The sequence below is a fragment of the Myotis davidii genome, unplaced genomic scaffold, assembly GCF_000327345.1.
Source record: "Myotis davidii unplaced genomic scaffold, ASM32734v1 scaffold497, whole genome shotgun sequence".
Lineage (NCBI taxonomy): Eukaryota > Metazoa > Chordata > Mammalia > Chiroptera > Vespertilionidae > Myotis > Myotis davidii.
Genome location: NW_006288434.1, coordinates 2475413 through 2493314, shown reverse-complemented (window position 1 = coordinate 2493314; position 17902 = coordinate 2475413). Strand labels below are relative to the sequence as shown.

General features: G+C 41.9%; 1 pseudogene; it reads left to right on the top strand.

Moving 5' to 3' along the window:
• The first annotated feature begins 3960 nt into the window (after positions 1-3960).
• Positions 3961-4917, top strand: LOC102771233 (annotated as a pseudogene).
• The last annotated feature ends 12985 nt before the right edge of the window (positions 4918-17902 follow it).

Genomic DNA, 17902 nt, shown 5'->3' with positions numbered 1-17902 from the left:
TAACGGAAGCGGGTTCCCAATGGCCAGGGCCCGTGGGCCCCGTGTTAGCGACCGCGTGAGCACGTCCCCGGTGCTCGTGAGTTGCAGTGCGGTGCAGCAGGATTTGTTGTGTGTTTTTTTAAGGAGCGTGGCTTTTATGTCTTCATTTTAAGAGGTGTTGGTGCAGTCGAACCCAGCCCTTATGAATAAAGAACCAGCGTTGGGAGGGGATTGCTGATGTTCCAAGCTCGCATTACTGTCATCTCCCCCGTCTCGTCTTCGCAGTTATTTTAATGTTACTACCGCGTAACAAACTTCTACTGGCGGACCTGGGACAACCGACATCGCTTTTAGTTTCTCATCTTTTAAAAATGTCTTCGCACTTGTGATTTAGAAACCCCGAGTTCTGGGACCCAAATGCAATACGGATTGACACACCCCTCCCAACATTCAAGTCTTTTGAGATTAAGACCCTGAGTTGTTTGGTTTCTCGTCCTTCCCCGCCGTCTGTTTACTTTGTGAGCAGCTCGGTGCGTGATTAATAAATCATCACATGGAAAGAGAGCCTTTCTGCGTGGAAAGGGAGCAATGCTGGCTCTTGGATGAAAATATTGGGTAGAAATCGGAAACTGTGGACTCTATTCCCCTTTTTGTTTTTCCATATTTCACTCTACTTTCGTGGCTTTCTCTTTCATTTTAAAAATTCTCTTTGATTCAGAAAATTTATAAGCACACTTCACTAGACCCCCTGGTGGAAATAGGAAGGCAAGAAATGAATACACCACTTGAAATCTTGTTCACAATTTAGCAGGGGAAATAAGATGACACAAAATAACTGTTGACAGATAAACAGGTAAAATTCGGCGTGGAATCTAATAGAAGGAGGAAATAATCGCAGCTAAGTGAGAAAAAGGCTGCTGGGGAAAGATAAAGATAGATTTTGAGAGAAGTTCCGAACATGGGAAACAAGTGACTGAGAGCAGATATTCCAGGTAAGGGAAACAGGTGAGAGAAGGCAGAGAAATGGGCCAGTTTGTAGAACTGCAAATGGGCTTTCGGGATCCAACATTGGGGCAAGGTTGCAAATGAGATTGAAAAGGTAGGTTAGGGTGAGATCCAGACGGGTTCAGAGCTTGGACTTTATTCTGGAACCACTAATCAGGGACACAGTACACCCAAAGATGTGTTTAAAAGGTTACTCTGGCATCAGTGGGATTGAAAAGAGAAAGTTTGGGAGAGAGTCTCTTACCACAATTAAGGGACTAAGGGATTCAGAATGGATGGGAGGGAAAAGACAGGAAAAGTAGAGGTAATCTTGAATGTCATGGGACATAAGAAAGTGTCATAATTTGGGGATATAAGCTAATCAGCAGGGAGAATTCTGGAACCATGAGAGATAGACATACAAGGACCCATTTTGGAGGGAAGAAGATGAGCCTGCTTTGAGCACAGTTTGAGCCGTTGATGAAATATCCATATAAAGATGGTGCAGAGGCCCCTGGAAATAGATCTGGAGCCCTTTTGGCTGTGAATTTGGGAGCCCCTTCTACAGGCATGATAATTAAGGAAATGTTGAGGCCTATCGGAAAAGGGATATAAGCGCAGGATCTAGAGAAATGCCAGAGAGAAGGGATGCTGGCACAGAAGACCAAGAAGACCAGCCAGAGAAGTGGGATAGTCCCAGTTGTACACTGTCAAGCCATTCAAGATGGAATGAGTGATCAGGATATCATAGACCTCAAGAAGGATGAAAAGGGGGTTCTGATTTTGGCAAATGGCAAATCATTGGTAAATCCAGTCCCACATTGAAAAGTTTGCGGGGTTTTTTTTTCTAAAGAAGTTTGAATTTTTATCCTGAAAAAGTTTCAATTATGATGGTAGTTTGAAGTTGAGAAAAGAGAATAATATGGAGTTGGAAAGAGAAAGGACTGTGCGTGGCAGGGAAAACACTTGGAAAGCTATTGTTGTTTTTTGTTTGTTTTTTTTAAAAAAAGATTGATTTCACAGAGAGGCAGGGATAGGGAGAGAGAGATACACTGATCGGCTATCTCCTGCATATCCCCTACTGGGGATTGTGCTTGCAAACCAGGGCATGTGCTCTGACCCAGAATTGAACCGTGACCTCCTGATGCTCGGGCGATGCTCAACCAACTGAGCCATGCCTGCTGGGCTGGAAAGCTATTGGAGTGATTCACAAAGAAGGATGATAAGGGCCTAAGAAGTTATCTGTAACCTTTAAGTGAACAATTTCAGTAGAGTGGGAGGCACAGATGAGTTGCAGAGGTTGGAGTGAGGAGCAGCTGACATGAAGTCGGTGAATGGTGACCACTCTTTCAAGTGGAAGCTACTGGACGAGAGCCTAATCCGGCATCATTTATACGGAAGTAATTTCAACTTTTATTATTCAAACTGTGTGTCCTTATGATTAACATTGTTGTATTCAAATTTAAAGAATAATGCTAGCTTTTAATGAATACAATAGAACCTTGAAAACTGTACTGCAATGAAATAGACAGCATAGTGTATAACTTTAACAGAAGGATAGCTTCCCAATGAGAACAGCATATTTAATTGTGTTTGGGGTTTGAGGTTTTGCATTTTTTGCCAAGTTGGGTTACTCATACACACATACACAGGTAGTGCCAGAGGAAATATTATCATTAAATAGAGAGCCCTAAGATAAAATGATATAACCATTCACACTTAGGTCATCCTGGTACACTGACTCAAACTTACTGTTGTACCAATAGATATAAAAGATTGAATGAGTTAGATTGTTGATAAAGACAAGTCACTCAAAAACAAGAGGTAAACCTAAAATCACCAGCCTATAACAGAAATATTTTATGGTCACATATAAATGTGATAAGTATAAAGAGTCCAATAGTAACTGAGAGTAAAAATTCCAGTTTAATGGGACTGTGTAAAGAGAGCTTAATTTATCACTGAGTTTCATTCTTTGAGTACCCCTTATATAGAAACCCCAAATATATAGGTTTTAAATAATTTTAAAAATTTGCATTTTAAAATGTTATGAAAATAACTAGATCTAAAAAATGAATTCAGGAAAGTAGCAGGATACAAAATCAATATCTAGGAATTGAAAGCATTCCTATACACCAATAATAAACTATCAGAAAGAGACACTAAGAAAACAATCCCATTTACTCTTGCAACTAAGAAAACAAGGTACCTAGGAATAAATTGAATAGAGGTAAAGGACCTGTACTCGGAAAACAATGGAACATTGAAGCAACTGAGGAAGATGCAAACAAGGGGAAGCATAATCCGTCATGGATTGGAAGAATTAATGTAATTAAAATGTCCATACTACCCAAAGCAATCCATAGAAGCAACAATAAACTATCAGAAAGAGACACTAAGAAAACAATCCCATTTACTCTTGCAACTAAGAAAACAAGGTACCTAGGAATAAATTGAATAGAGGTAAAGGACCTGTACTCGGAAAACAATGGAACATTGAAGCAACTGAGGAAGATGCAAACAAGGGGAAGCATAATCCGTCATGGATTGGAAGAATTAATGTAATTAAAATGTCCATACTACCAGAAAGAGACACTAAGAAAACAATCCCATTTACTCTTGCAACTAAGAAAACAAGGTACCTAGGAATAAATTGAATAGAGGTAAAGGACCTGTACTCGGAAAACAATGGAACATTGAAGCAACTGAGGAAGATGCAAACAAGGGGAAGCATAATCCGTCATGGATTGGAAGAATTAATGTAATTAAAATGTCCATACTACCCAAAGCAATCCATAGAAGCAACACAATCCCTATTAAAATAACAAAGGCATATTTCACAGATCTGGAAAAAATACTCTAAAAATGTATATGGAGCCAAAAAAGATCTCAAATAGCCTTAGCAATCTTGAGAAAGCAGAACAAAATTGGAGTGATCACAATACTGAATATCAAACTATACTGCAAGGCCATTGTAATAAAACAGCCTGGTGGATCGTCCTAGGTCTCAGGCTCTCACCGCTGCGGCAGCCCGCTCTCTCTGTCAAGCCTAGGCCAGCTGCTCCTCCTCCTTCACTTCGCCTCTAGCCGCGTCCTTGCGACTCCGCCACCATGTTCGAGGCGCGCCTGGTCCAGGGCTCCATCCTGAAAAAGGTGCTGGAGGCGCTTAAGGACCTCATCAATGAGGCCCGCTGGGACGTCAGCTCGAGCAGCGTGAACCTGCAGAACATGGACTCGTCCCACGTCTCTTTGGTGCAGCTCACCCTGCGGTCTGAGGGCTTCGACACGTACCGCTGCGACCGCAACCTGGCCATGGGTGTGAACCTCACCAGCATGTCCAAGATACTAAAATGTGCTGGCAACGAAGACATCATTACCCTAAGGGCTGAAGATAATGCAGACACCTTGGCGCTAGTATTTGAAGCTCCAAACCAAGAAAAGGTTTCAGACTATGAAATGAAGTTAATGGATTTGGATGTTGAACAACTTGGAATTCCAGAACAGGAGGATAGCTGTGTAGTAAAGATTTTGCCTTCTGGTGAATTTGCGCGTGTATGCCGAGATCTCAGTCACACTGGAGATGTGTTGGAATTTCCTGTGCAAAACATGGAGTGAAATTCTCTGCCAGTGGGGAACTTGGAAATGGAAATATTAAGTTGTCACAAACAAAATGTTGATAAAGAGGAAGCTGTTGCCATAGAGATGAATGAGCCAGTCCAGCTAACTTTTATACTGAGATATCTGAACTTCTTTACAAAAGCTACTCTGCTCTCTCCTACAGTAACACTCAGTATGTCTGCAGCTGTACCCCTTGTTGTAGAGTATAAAATTGCTGATACAGGACATTTAAAGTACTATCTGGCTCCCAAGGTCGAGGATGAAGGCGGTTTTAAAATCCAAGAAAACAAAACTAAGCTCTTTGAGACCTCGTCTGAGATTTCCACATGCTTTTAAAAGTCTCTTTTGTCACCAAATTTGTACCTGAGAACATATGTAGATAATGTTTTCTGTAAATAACCTATTTTCCATTCTTTACAATTGAAAGCATAGTCTCAAGTCAAATCTGGTTTTATTAACCTAGAACTACTTCTGCCTTATATAGAAATAGTTGTTAGGATTTTTATAACAAAGGGTTTTGACTATTAATGCAGTTTTAATAATTGTGGGTTTTTTTCAATTTAAATAAAAGTTGTTTGAATTTCAAATAAAAAAAAAACAGCCTGGTACTGGCATAAGAACAGGCATATAGATCAATGGGACAGAACAGAGACCCCAGACATCAACCCATGCCTCCATGGCCTATTAGTATTTGACAAAGGAGGCAAGAGCTCTCTGGGGAAGCCAGCGGCCCCATTGTGAGTGCCCTTATGGAGAGACCCACATGGCAAGGTACCCATGTTTCCAGCCAACAGCCAGCAAGGAGCAGAGGCCACATGAGTGAGCTTGGAAGCAGATTCTTTGTACAAAATACTGCACAAATTATTTATTTAAACTTGGTGAGCAACGCCCCCCCATCAAGCCTGGATATGACAGCAGCTTGAGACTCAGAGAAGGTCAATAAATTGTCAAGTTCATATAGCTAGTAAGTAACAAAGCTAAAATTCCTGTCTCTTCTTTGCCTTTTGATTCAACTCTGTTTCCTTCACATCTTTAGTCGTCTCCTCTTCTCATTTTCTCCATTCCCTCTCTCAGATAATCTATCCATTCTTAGAGAATTATTTGACAAGACTGTTACTGTGAATCCAACATTGGTATCACTAGTTTTTTGTCATTAAAATCCAGCTATAACCTTTAAGTGAACAATTCATTATAACCTTTAAGTGAACAATTCATGGGTGGCTCAGTTGATTGGAGCATCATCCCATGCACCAAAAAGGTTGAGGGTTTGATTCCTGGTTAGGGCACATAGCTAAGTTGTAGGTTCGATCCCCAGTGTACAGGAGGCAATTGGTTCTATCTCTCCCTCTCCTTTCCTCTCTGAAATCAATAAAAATATATAAAAATTTTTAAAAAAAATTTTTTAAACTACACACATAAAATCCAGCTACAAATGGCCAAACTGCCTCTAGGACAACTCTACTAGGATGATCTGTATTATCCCAAACTCCAGATTTCTTCATCTATAAAATATTCTAGATGTTCCACATAGTCTAATGCAAAGTCTCATTTAGCTGTAATATTCAAAGGAATCTAGGTCCCAAACTAAATTCATCATTGTCCACTCCTTCCCCCTAAACTGATCCTCCTCTTTCAGGTTCCCTGCCCATGTTCTTATTATAACTCATCAGCCAGGTACAAAATTTTGAAAATTTTTCATCCCTTTTCTTCACCTCTCCATATATAAAACAAGTTCTGGACCTGGAAAGCATTATGCTAAGTGAAATAAGCCAGTCAGAGAAAGACAAGTATATGATTTCACTCATACATGTAACCTAATGAACAAAATCTATATTATAAAAAGCCTGTGGCTGTAACACTGTAAAGACCAACGACCAGACGGGGAACCATGGGGAACCGGGTGGGTGGCGGTGGTGACCAGAGTGAAACAGCCCAGGTCCCGGGTAGGTGCCTAGCAGCCGCCGGAGCGAAGCAGCCCAGGTCCCAGGTGCCTGGCGGCCAGCGAGCGGGCGGGGCAGTGGGCTGGTGGGCAGGGCCGCGAGATTTCCCACACTGGGCTCCTCGTACACTAATAAACAACATAGAAACAGATTCATAGATATAGGGAGGAGAGGGGTTGGAGGCTGGGTTGAAAAGGTAAAGGGATTAAGCAAAAAACAAACAAAAAGCCTCATAGACACAGATAATACGAGGGGGAAATGGGAGGTAGGGAGGTAGGAAGTAAAGAGGATATACATGGTGATGGAAGGAGACTTGTCTTGGGGTGGTGAACACACAATACAATGTACAGATGATGTATTATAGAATGGTACACCTGAAACCTATATGATTTCATTAACCAATGTCACCCCAATGAATTCAACCACAAAAATTAAATCCTGTTTTTATTTTGAAATTATCTTTTCCTTCTCCTCCAAGTCCAATCCTACACCACATCATGTTTGGATAGTTGCAGAATCCTCAGCAAGTCTAAGTTTTCTTGCCCCAATCCACTTTGCATGGCTATTTTTCACACTAATCTTCCTTAATCTGTCCCTCCACTGGTAAACCCATAATGAACCTCTGTTTTTTTACAAATCATGCCTTGACTTTTCTGCTGGCTTATAAGGTTCTTCAGAACCCAGCTCCATCCTTGGGAGCCAGCTTTCTAATCCCTGACACAAACCTTGAACTTAGCTCTGTCTAGTTTGCTCACTGGCCCTCAAGTCATCCATGCTAGTGTCTGACCCTGCTCTGCTGTTGTTTTGTCTACCCAAATTCTACCATCCAAGGTGTCCCAGCTCAAGTCCAACATCCTGTTCAGATCCCAGAAGGCCTGTTCCACTGTTACTAAACTTGACAAAGCCACTATTCCCTACAGAACCCCGCTATGCCTGTGCTAGAGAAGCACCTAAAATTTCAGGGCCTTCAATCATCCATCTTATCCTATTCACTGGTCCCCAGCCCATCCTGTGCCTTCCTGCACTGCTGCTTTCCTCCTCACACTCGCTTCTGTTCCCTGTGGAAGATCATTTCATGACAAACAGACCTTTCTGCATCCCCAGCCTGTCTCTTACTCCTTGCTTTAACTGAAAGTTGGCTGTCTTACAAGAACATAGCTTCCCCTGCCAAGTCTTGAATCAAGGGGTGTTTACCCTACCAAGCCTCATACATTTCAGGGTTGGGAGGCAGGGTTGGCCTTCTCCCAGCTCCACAATGCTATTGCCAGACCGTTATACTGAAAATAAATAAGAGATTAAACCAGCTGGTATGCCCACCCCCTCTCTATCCATGCCCATATCATCTAACACCTTCCTGCCACTCCCACAATGGTTGAAAGTGAGAAAGAGGCACCTTGTTCACTGTCTTCTTACATTTTCTATATTACAACTTTAAAATAGTTTTCATTATTTTTTTCTCCTTAAATAATAAAATTCCCCTGTAACCCTACACTCCAGTGATATCCACCATTCCCACATACACATGTGTCCCTCTGAAAGTGCAGTCTGGAGTCTCCTTGTGAAGTGGGTGTCTTTTCTGATTATCTTGGCGTACCTTAGCCTCGAAGCCTTCTTATCCGCTCAACTCCTTCACCTACCCTACACTGTTCTGTATTAGGGGTCTGAAAGCCCAACATTCCTCCCTCTGATTGCACCCTCCTTTCCCTTCCAGCTGCCTCATGCCACCCCCATACCTGTTCTGCAGGTGTAATCACCCTATCGCTTTTTTTAATTGAGCTGAAATTCACATTACACATAATTAACCATGTTAAAGGGTACAATTTAGTGCATTCAAAATGCTGTGCAAATACTACCCAAAGCAGTCTACAGATTCAAATGTAATCACTATCAAAATCTCATCTTTTTTTGCAGAAATAGAAAAACCCATCCTGCCCAGCTGGCATGTATCAGTGGTTGAGCTTCGACCTATGAACCAAGAGGTCACAGTTTGATTCCTAGTCAGGGCTTAGGCCTGGGGTGTGGGCTCGATCCCCAGAGTGGGGCTTGCAGGAAGCAGCCAATCGATGATTCTCATCATTGATGTTTCTATCTCTCTCTCCTTCTTCCCTGAAATCAATAAAAATATATTTAAAAAGAAAAGAAAAAAACACTCTAAAATTTATATAGAATCTAAAGGGACCTCAAACAGCCAAAACAACCTTGAAAAACAACAAAGTTGAAGGACTCAGACTTCCTGATTTCAAAACTTATGATAAAGCTATAACATTCAAAACAGTGTGGTGTTGGTGTAGGACAGACATCGAGACCAATGAAATAGAATGGAGAGCCCAGAAATAAACCCTTACTTATATGGTCAAATGATTTTCAACAAGAGGACCAAGACCATTCAATGGGGAATGGACAGTCTTTCAACAAATGGTTTGGGAAAACTGTATATCCACATGCAAAAGAATGAAGCTGGACCCTTACTGCACACCATATACAAAAATTAACTCAAATGGATCAAAGATGTAAACTTAAGAGCTAAAACTATAAAACTCTTACAAAAAATAGGGGGAAATCTTTATGACGTGGATTTGGCAATGATTTCTTGGATATGACACCAAAGGTAGAGCAACAAAAGAAAACCAGACAAATTGGATGTTATGAAAATATAAAGCTTTTGTGCATCAAAAGACACTATCAACAGAGTTAAAAGGCAACTCGCAGAGTGGGAGAACCTATTTGCAAATTCTATATCTGTTAAGGAATTAATATCCAGAATCTACAGATTATTTTTAAAAGAATATTATCATACTATTCTTGTCAGATAAAAGAGAATTAAAATTTAAAAGTTTATTCTCTCTCTCTCTCTCTCTCATTATGTGTGTGTGTGTGTGTGTGTGTGTGTATCAAACAATATTTATGTAGAGAAAGGCATAGATAGGCTATGTATTATATGTAGACACACAAAGAGAGATTGTAAACTTGATGAGATTTGGGGTTGTGTCTGGCATGTATAACTTTTTCCCCATAGTGCCTGGTACAAGATCTTGGCCCACATTAAATTTTCAATATCTATTTTTTAAAATATATTTTTATTGATTTCAGAGAGGAAAGGAGAGTGGGGGAGAGAGAGAAACATCAATGATGAGAGAGAGTCATTGATTGGCTGCCTCCTGCACAGCCCCTACCGGGGATCGAGCCCACAACCCAGGCATGTGCCCTTAGCGGGAATCAAACCTGGGATCCTTCCCACAGGCCGAGGCTCTACCCACTGAGCCAAACCAGCTAGGACTTCAATATCTATTTTTAATTAAATTAATGAAGGAGAGAGAAAGAATGTTTAATTCCCACATCACCACCAGCATTATTTTTCTAAAATTGAGATCTGATCATGCCATTATTTGCTCAGAAATCTTGCAAGACTTCTCAGTGCCTTCAGAGTCAAATGCTCCTTGTGGCCACCTTCTATGATGGGTGGATCTCCTTCTATCTGCTTTCTGTTGGGCTTCTCACCTCATCCCCATCATTATCATGGAAGGAATGGCTTTGGCCTTTGTGCACTTGGTAAAATCAGAAAAATACACACCACAACAAGGATTGTGTGTTGACAGGATTAAATAAGGTGACATCTGAAAATGTTTGCCAAATAGTGATACCAGTCAATTCATGCTGGTTTCTTTTTCTCCCTTCTACACCCTGCTCTTCAGCCACACTATAGGTTTTGCCCTCTCAGAGCATACATGTAATTTCATTTCTCCAACTTTTTGCTTCAGATCTTATCCACTGTTTCATGTGTGCCTTCCCCATCTCCCAACTCTCTCTCTAAAAATTAAATGAATACTAAAGGTATATCTCAAATTGCACTTACTCAGTGCAACCTTTGAGAGTCCCCCAAATTTAATTCTTTTTTTTTTTTTAATCTTCACCCGAGGATATTTTTCCATTATTTTTAGAGAGAGTGGAAGCGGGAGAAGAGAAAGAGAGAGAGAAACATCAATGTGAGAGAGACACATTGATTGGTTACCACCCGCATGGGATCACGCCTGCAACCCAGGCGCATGCCCTTGACCAGAATGGAACCTGGGATCCTTCAGTGCACAGGTTGATGCTCTATCCACTGAGCCAAACTAGCTAGAGCTAATCCTCTTTTTGTGCTTCCATAGACTGTCTTATATTACTGTTATTTGTGCACATATCTTGTAGACATATGTGTCCGTCTAGAGAGCCCAACACAATATTTATTACATCAAATTAATTTTTTTTGACCAGGAAATCCGGGTCTTAAATTTCATGATTGAACTACATCATAAAATCATTCCAACTACATTCTCCCTAAAAATAGTTCCTCTCTTTATGTGATAACATCCAGCCTGGCAATGTAGCACCCTTACCACCCACCCACAGCTCTCTGGAAGCTATAGCTGCTTAAGATAATGTGTGATACTGTGACTTCTAAGGATGGAGCTGGTGATGGTGGGGGTGGGGAAGCCCAGAGCTGATTGGACCAGGGGTAAGCACGCACCTGACCCAGGAGGAATCACTCACTTGCTCAGAAATGACCTGTGTGGCCCCAGTACTCAGAGGTCATTTCTGAGCCAGGCCAGACCCTCCCAGGGTGTGTTGCCAACGGAGGTGGGTGCTGGGGCTTAGAAGTCCTGGTGCAGGTCCTGGAGGAGTAGCCATGTTGGGCCTCATGCAAGATGAAGGAGCAGAGGAAGGCAGGCACGGTGGAGGAAGGGCTGAAGCTGCTCAGGAGCAGAGACAGAAACACGGGGTGAGCCATCCTGTCCCCGAGGGCTCCCCATTCTCTGGCTAATTTAAATGAATCCCAGTAGCACTTTGTTTTCCATCCTTGAATGCTGCAAGATCGGTGGATACTCTCAGTAAGTGCCCCTACCCCTAAGTGCCCCTACCCCTAAGTGCCCCTACCCCTTTTCGCCTCATAGGACTAATGTCGCTCACAGCCATGGGCATCCTGGCCACAAAGTGAAAATTGTTCTGCTGAAGCAACTCCAGCCTGAAACGTGTTCAATCACTTGAATTTATTGGCCCTCCCTTAGTAGCTAATTATGACCTTAGACAAATTTTTTGTCATTCCCTATCTCAGTTCCTTTAATAGGTAAAACACCACAATTTCATATGGTGCTTTACCACTTACCAATCCCTTTTCATACATTATCTGGTGAATTTTTAATAAGTTTTTGGGCCCAGCCAGTATGGTTCAGTGGTTGAGCGTCGGCCCATGAACCAGGAGGTCATCGTTCTATTCCTGGTTAGGCACATGCCTGGGTTGCAGGCTCAATATCCAGTGTGGGGTAGGAGGCAACCGGTCAATGATTCTCTCTCATCTTTGATGTTTTTATTTATCTCTCCCTCTGCCTTCCTCTCTGAAATCAATAAAAATATATGTTTAAAAAGTTCTTGGAATACAAGCAAAGAATTTTTGTTCACCTCTTAGAAACTTTCCCAAGACTTCAAAATTAAGCCACTAGTGCAAATGGGACTTACACTCCAGTCTTCTGACTTCTATCTGCTCAGGTCACCATCAACTCTACCTCAAAGAACATAAAGAATCATTTTTAAGGATGATAAATTGCAGATGGATTGATTGAATGCAGGAATGAATGAATGAACAAATGAATGAATAAACTCTAAGATCTCTTTCTTGAGAACTTTTGGTGAAAAACTTTCAAGTCATTAGAGTTAACAGTGACTTCATATTTATATGGGTCCTTGCCGGAAGCCAGTCCATCCTTGCTGCTTGACACAGTCACTGCAGGGAAGAAACATCTGCACAGCATATGTTTCAAGGGACCTGGCGTATATGACATACTGTTCTTAATGTTTGCTCACCTTCTTGGCGCTATGTGTTTTAACAAAGGTCATCTCTCTAAGAAAGGTTATTTGGAGATAAGAAACGCCCGAACCTTTGGAATAGAAATTGACAGGATTAAAATCAACTGGTATAAATACAGATGTAACAAGACAATAAAAGACAGAACCTAGCTGGGGATCCTGGTTAGAAACAGGCGAGGAACCTGGCTATGATGATCACCTGAACGCTGCCTCCGTGTCATTCCTTCTTCGCCCACTCCGTCTACACCTTGGGGAACCCCTGGACCTGCTGGGGTTGGATCCCAACAGGTCTTCTTTCAAAATATACTGATACTGAGTTTAATAGTAGGACCATTAGATTGAAGATCTATTGTTATAATAAACTGCTCCATTTCTACAAATATGCATAATGCTCCTGCTGCGGCCTAGGCTTCTTGGATTCCAGTTACCATCGAGAAGTTTAATTTCAAAGCTGTAGGCTCAAGACCTAACCTAGACCCATGGCAGTCAATACCTGGTACTTCCTCACCCTAAATATGTTAGCTCAGCCCTAACCGGTTTGGCTCAGTGGGTAGAGCATCGACTTGAAGGGTCCCAGGTTTAATTCTGGTCAAGGGCATGTACCTTGGTTGCAGGCACATCCCCAGTAGTGGGTGTGCAGGAGGCAGTTGATCGATGAATCGAAGTTTCTAACTCTCTATCCCTTTCCCTTGCTCTCTGTAAAAAAATCAATAAAATATATATATTTAAAAATATGTTAGCTCTGGTTACACAGAAGTTTTTTTGTGTGTGTGTATGTGTTTTTTAAATATATAAATATGTTAGCTCTGGTTACACAGAAGTTTTTTTTTGTGTGTGTGTGTATGTGTTTTTTAAATATATATTAGGCATGTGCCCTTGACTGGAATTGAACCTGGGACCAAACCCAGGACCCTTCCGTCTGCAGGCTGACGCTCTATTGACTGAACCAGACCAGCTAGGGAACAGAGAACTTTCAGTATTAGTTTGATACCATGCAGTCCAGTTCCCCACAACTTCTTCAGTTTCCTCAAGGCCACTGACACAGCCTGACCAGGTCCCACCACGGGAGCTCTCGTCCTCTCCTTCCTCCCAGCCAGGGCTGCTTTGTGGGGCCGATTCTATTCAGAGCATGCAGCTCCCTCACGGCTGCGGGGAGGCCGATCTTCGCTGCTCCTCGGAGCTGCCCTGCACTGTTCCACACAGAGCACTGCTGAGTCACACACTTTCCTCCCAGCTGCTGCCACCAGACCGCATCGCCTCTTTCTCAATTCAGCCTGAAAAAGAAGAACACGTTATGCAAACTAAGTGCGAGCACAGAACACAACCCCCTTCCTCCCTCACACCAAAGAGCACACTGGGGGATCCTTATGTAATTTAGGGATCAACCAACACAATCTAATGTAATGGCACCTAGGTGAAAAGGAGGTGGCAGGAGAAATCAGGTTGGGGCTAGTTCACGGCTGCAAGGCCTGACCCTCAGCGTGCCCTGCTCCACATGGCTCAGCGTGTGGGTTGGAAGTGATCGCAGTGCTATAATGAGGATAGCTAGCATTCTAGTGACATAGGATGATGTTAGTAACACCGATGTCTTTACTACAGGCCATGCCTCCTGTTCATTCCATAACTGTACTGGTAAAGCCGTTAGCACAGTGCCTGACATAAAGTAAGTGCTCAGTGAATGACAGGCATACTAGTAGTATAAAAAAAAGTATAATTTATCCTTATAACCACCAACAATCTTTGCTAAGCCTTGCTCTTCACATCAGCTATTCCTTCAGGACACATTTCCTGAGTGCGTACCATGTACCATGTACCATGCACCATGTTAGACCCTGGAGACACTCAGAAGGCATGGGCTCCCAACCAGTTTAACTGCTATCCTGGATGATTTGGGGCAGGTTCCCTGAGCTTTCTGAGCTTAAGGTTATTCCACTGTTAAATGAGTAAGATAATCTCTCTGTCATAGGGTTGTTAATAGGCTTAGACACATGCAAAGGGTTTAGTCCAACATGTTACTCATAAGAAGCTCCTAATATAATCTTAGCATCATTTAATGTGGACTGTTTACATAGCATGCTTGAAAAAGAATACTCAGAGAGGATCCGTTCTCAGGCTCACGCAGTAATCAGCACTAGAACCTGGGATTCGAATCCTAGTCTGAGGGGCAGGCCACACGATTGGCCGATGTGATTCCAAGTTTGAAATCAGGATTTCTCTGAGACCCTGGCGTATCTAGATTCCACATTGCTCCTGGACAGAGGAAGCATCAATACACATGGAAGGGAGAGTTTTTAAAATATAGGACTCTAGCTCAAGCATTAATTAGAATCCTTTAGAAATCTTTAGACACTTGGCTTGACATGAAGTTAAATACAGCAGCATCCCTGTTACTTCCCTGATGTTTCTGATAAAAAAATAAATAAATAAATAAAATACTGCCCCAAAACTATGTGGACTATCAACTATAGTTACTTCTACACTAAAGAGACTTACTCTTAACCTATTCTGATTCATCACCATCTCCATAACTGCTCTGTAATTAAATTTAATAACTTGAAAAAAAGGTAAGAAATTGAAGCTGTAGAGCCAAACCAACCTCAAAAAGCCCTTCTTTGTTGCTTGCAGCCCAGAAAACGTTTTTAGTAACTGAACAGAATCGATTCCCAAGGATGAAATTCTTGCTCCTCTTACCCATCCCCCTGAAACTTTCCATATCTTGTCCTTTGAGAACATTAAAGTTTTCAAATCTGAATGGTTTGCCGTTCAACGGGGAAACTCAAATCAAAACTGATTTAGGGGAAAATTTCCTGACCTCTTTGTACTCACTCTTCAGGAAATTTTTGTGTGCTTGTTTATTTTCTTAATGTCTCTTGGTTGTGATCTATCTTGTTTTGGTTTCACATATGAAATGTTCCATCTGTGTATTTCATTTTCTAGATTTAGTCCCTAGAATTTTAAGTAAGAGACAGTTTAAAGCAGTGTTTCTCGGACTTTTCCTCGCTCCAATCCACAATAAGAAATATATTATACATTCTAACCTAAATATACATATATTTACATATATATGCATATAAAGCAAAAGTTTCATGAAATAATACCCATGCTGTGAGGTATGTACTATGATTTTTTAAAATTGTATTCTATCTTACATGTACAGATATCGCTCTAGAGGCCCAGCAGGCGTGGGGGAAGGATGCACAGGCAGAGCACAGGGCACCTTTAAGTCAGCGAGGCTGCTCCGTATGATATGCTAATGATGGACACGTGACAAGCATTTGTCAAGACCCAATCAAACACAGTGAACACTAACATAAACTATGGATTTCAGTTCCTAATCACGTATCAATATGGGTTCATCAATTGTAACAAATGTACCTTTGTTATATTGTAAATCAGCGAGCTGAACATAGGACGCCTTAATAAGCCAAATTAATTTGGAGTCTTTTATTACGCTAGCGGGCTCAGAGGAATAATGCTTCCAGAGTCTGAGCAAAGCAATTATGGGGGAAATTTTCCCTTTATACGTTTCTAAAATCTTTGTCTCCTAAATATGGGACTTCCGGTCCCTTGTGCAAGTTTTCAAAAGAGCCCTATGAATGCTTAGCAGGTATCTCTCAGGAAGCCTGTAGCCTTGAGTAGAGATAACTAAAAGGCACCTGGTATGGGAGCATGGGAGTGTCAGCCCCTTATGTTAGATGACTAGCCTGCAAGGTCAGACAGCTAAGCTTATGTTCCCTATTATTCAAGCAAGCATGAAGTGTGTGTTTACAGATGCTAAAAAGCAGAGTTAATTCACAGAACAAGGGACGGTCTAAAAATAGCAGAGAATTTCAAACAGCAGTTTTACAAAATAGAGATTACTATGCTTCACCGTCTGTGCAATTTTTCTGTTAACCTAAAACTGCTCTAAAAATGAAGTTTATTTTTTAAAAAATTGAAGTAAAATAAAAGTTGGTTATAACTTTATAAAATTGATATTATTACCCACTAATGGTCACTCTTCACAATTTGAAAACTTGTAGTCTAGAGGGAGTGCCTTTTAACCAAGCTCCACAGAGCTTGGCCACATGATACGAATTGTTCTCAACTTTCTTACCTGAAGAGTGGGTGTTTGATCAGAGAAATGCCAACCTCCAAAATATTTTAAGTATACATTCTAATTTTTTAAAATATATTTTATTGATTTTTTACAGAGAGGAAGGGAGAGGGATAGAGAGTTAGAAACATCATTGAGAGAGAAACATTGATCAGCTGCCTCCTGCACACTCCATACTGGGGATGTGCCCACAACCAAGGTACATGCTCTTGACCGGAATTGAACCCGGGACCCCTCAGTCCACAGGCCGACGCCCTATCCACTGAGCCAAACCGGTTAGGGCTACATTCTAATTTTTAAAAAAGTATTAGAATGGAAGAAAAGTCATTAAGCATGAATTTTAAGTTGTATATACATTATATAGGCCAACCTTATTTTTATAGGCATCTAATGGGCACTCTTATTTTATTTCTCCTATTTAAAAAAATAAAATGATCCCTGACCAGGTAGCTTAGTTGGTTAGAGCATCATCCCAATGTGCCAAGGTTGAGTTTGGGCAGCTTAGTGGGCACTTACAAGAATCAACCAATGAATTCATAGATAAGTGGAACAACAAATTGATCTCTCTCTCTCTCTCTCTCTCTGTCTCTCTCTCTCTCTCTCTCCTTCCCTCTCTAAAACTAATACAAATAACAATTAATTAATTAATTAATTAAACGAAAAGTAATGGTTTCCAAGCAAAATACATAATTACATTTCTCTCTCGGTTCCTGATGCAAGATCCTTGTGTGAGAAGCAAACAAAGAGTATCCAGGAATGATGCCAATGACAATTCCAGCTTGGGTATGTGCCTGCCTTACTGCCATAGGCCAGCAAGAGCTTACCTGAACTCGGTTCCCATTGGCTTCATTCGCTGTTGGCTGGGGGCCTGTTGGAGACCAGGCCCTGTGCTGGGGGGTGAGCCCAGCGGCGTCCCACCTCTAGTAGCTCGGGTCAGGAAATGGAAATCAGGCTACCTCATTCCAGATCTTTCTTGCGTTCCCTACCCCAGGAGGGCAGCAAGCTAAGAAGATTGTGTGGAAGCTCTGGCCCAGGCAGGTCTGGAGTGCGTGTCAGTGCTCAGTGCTGCTTCTCAACGGCTGTTGAATCCTAGGTGAGTTATCTGACCACTCTCCTCAGTGTTCTCCAGTGAAAGGGGTAATAATACCCCCTGCATAGGACTCTGTGAGGATGCCAGAGGACACGGAGCTGTCATCTTGGTCCTGCACAGTACTGCCAAGCTGATGAAGGTGCCCTGGGAACACCCTTCTTTCATATTTGCTCTGCCCCCTTTCTCCTCACCCCCACTTTCTGTGACCAACAATGTTGTATGTACACCCTTCCCAACACCTGGTTCTTCCCCGCTAAACCCCCATTCATTTTACTTCATTGGAAGGGTCCCAGGTTTAATTCCGGTCACGGGCACATACCTTGGTTGCAGGCTCCATCCCGGCCCTTGTTGGGC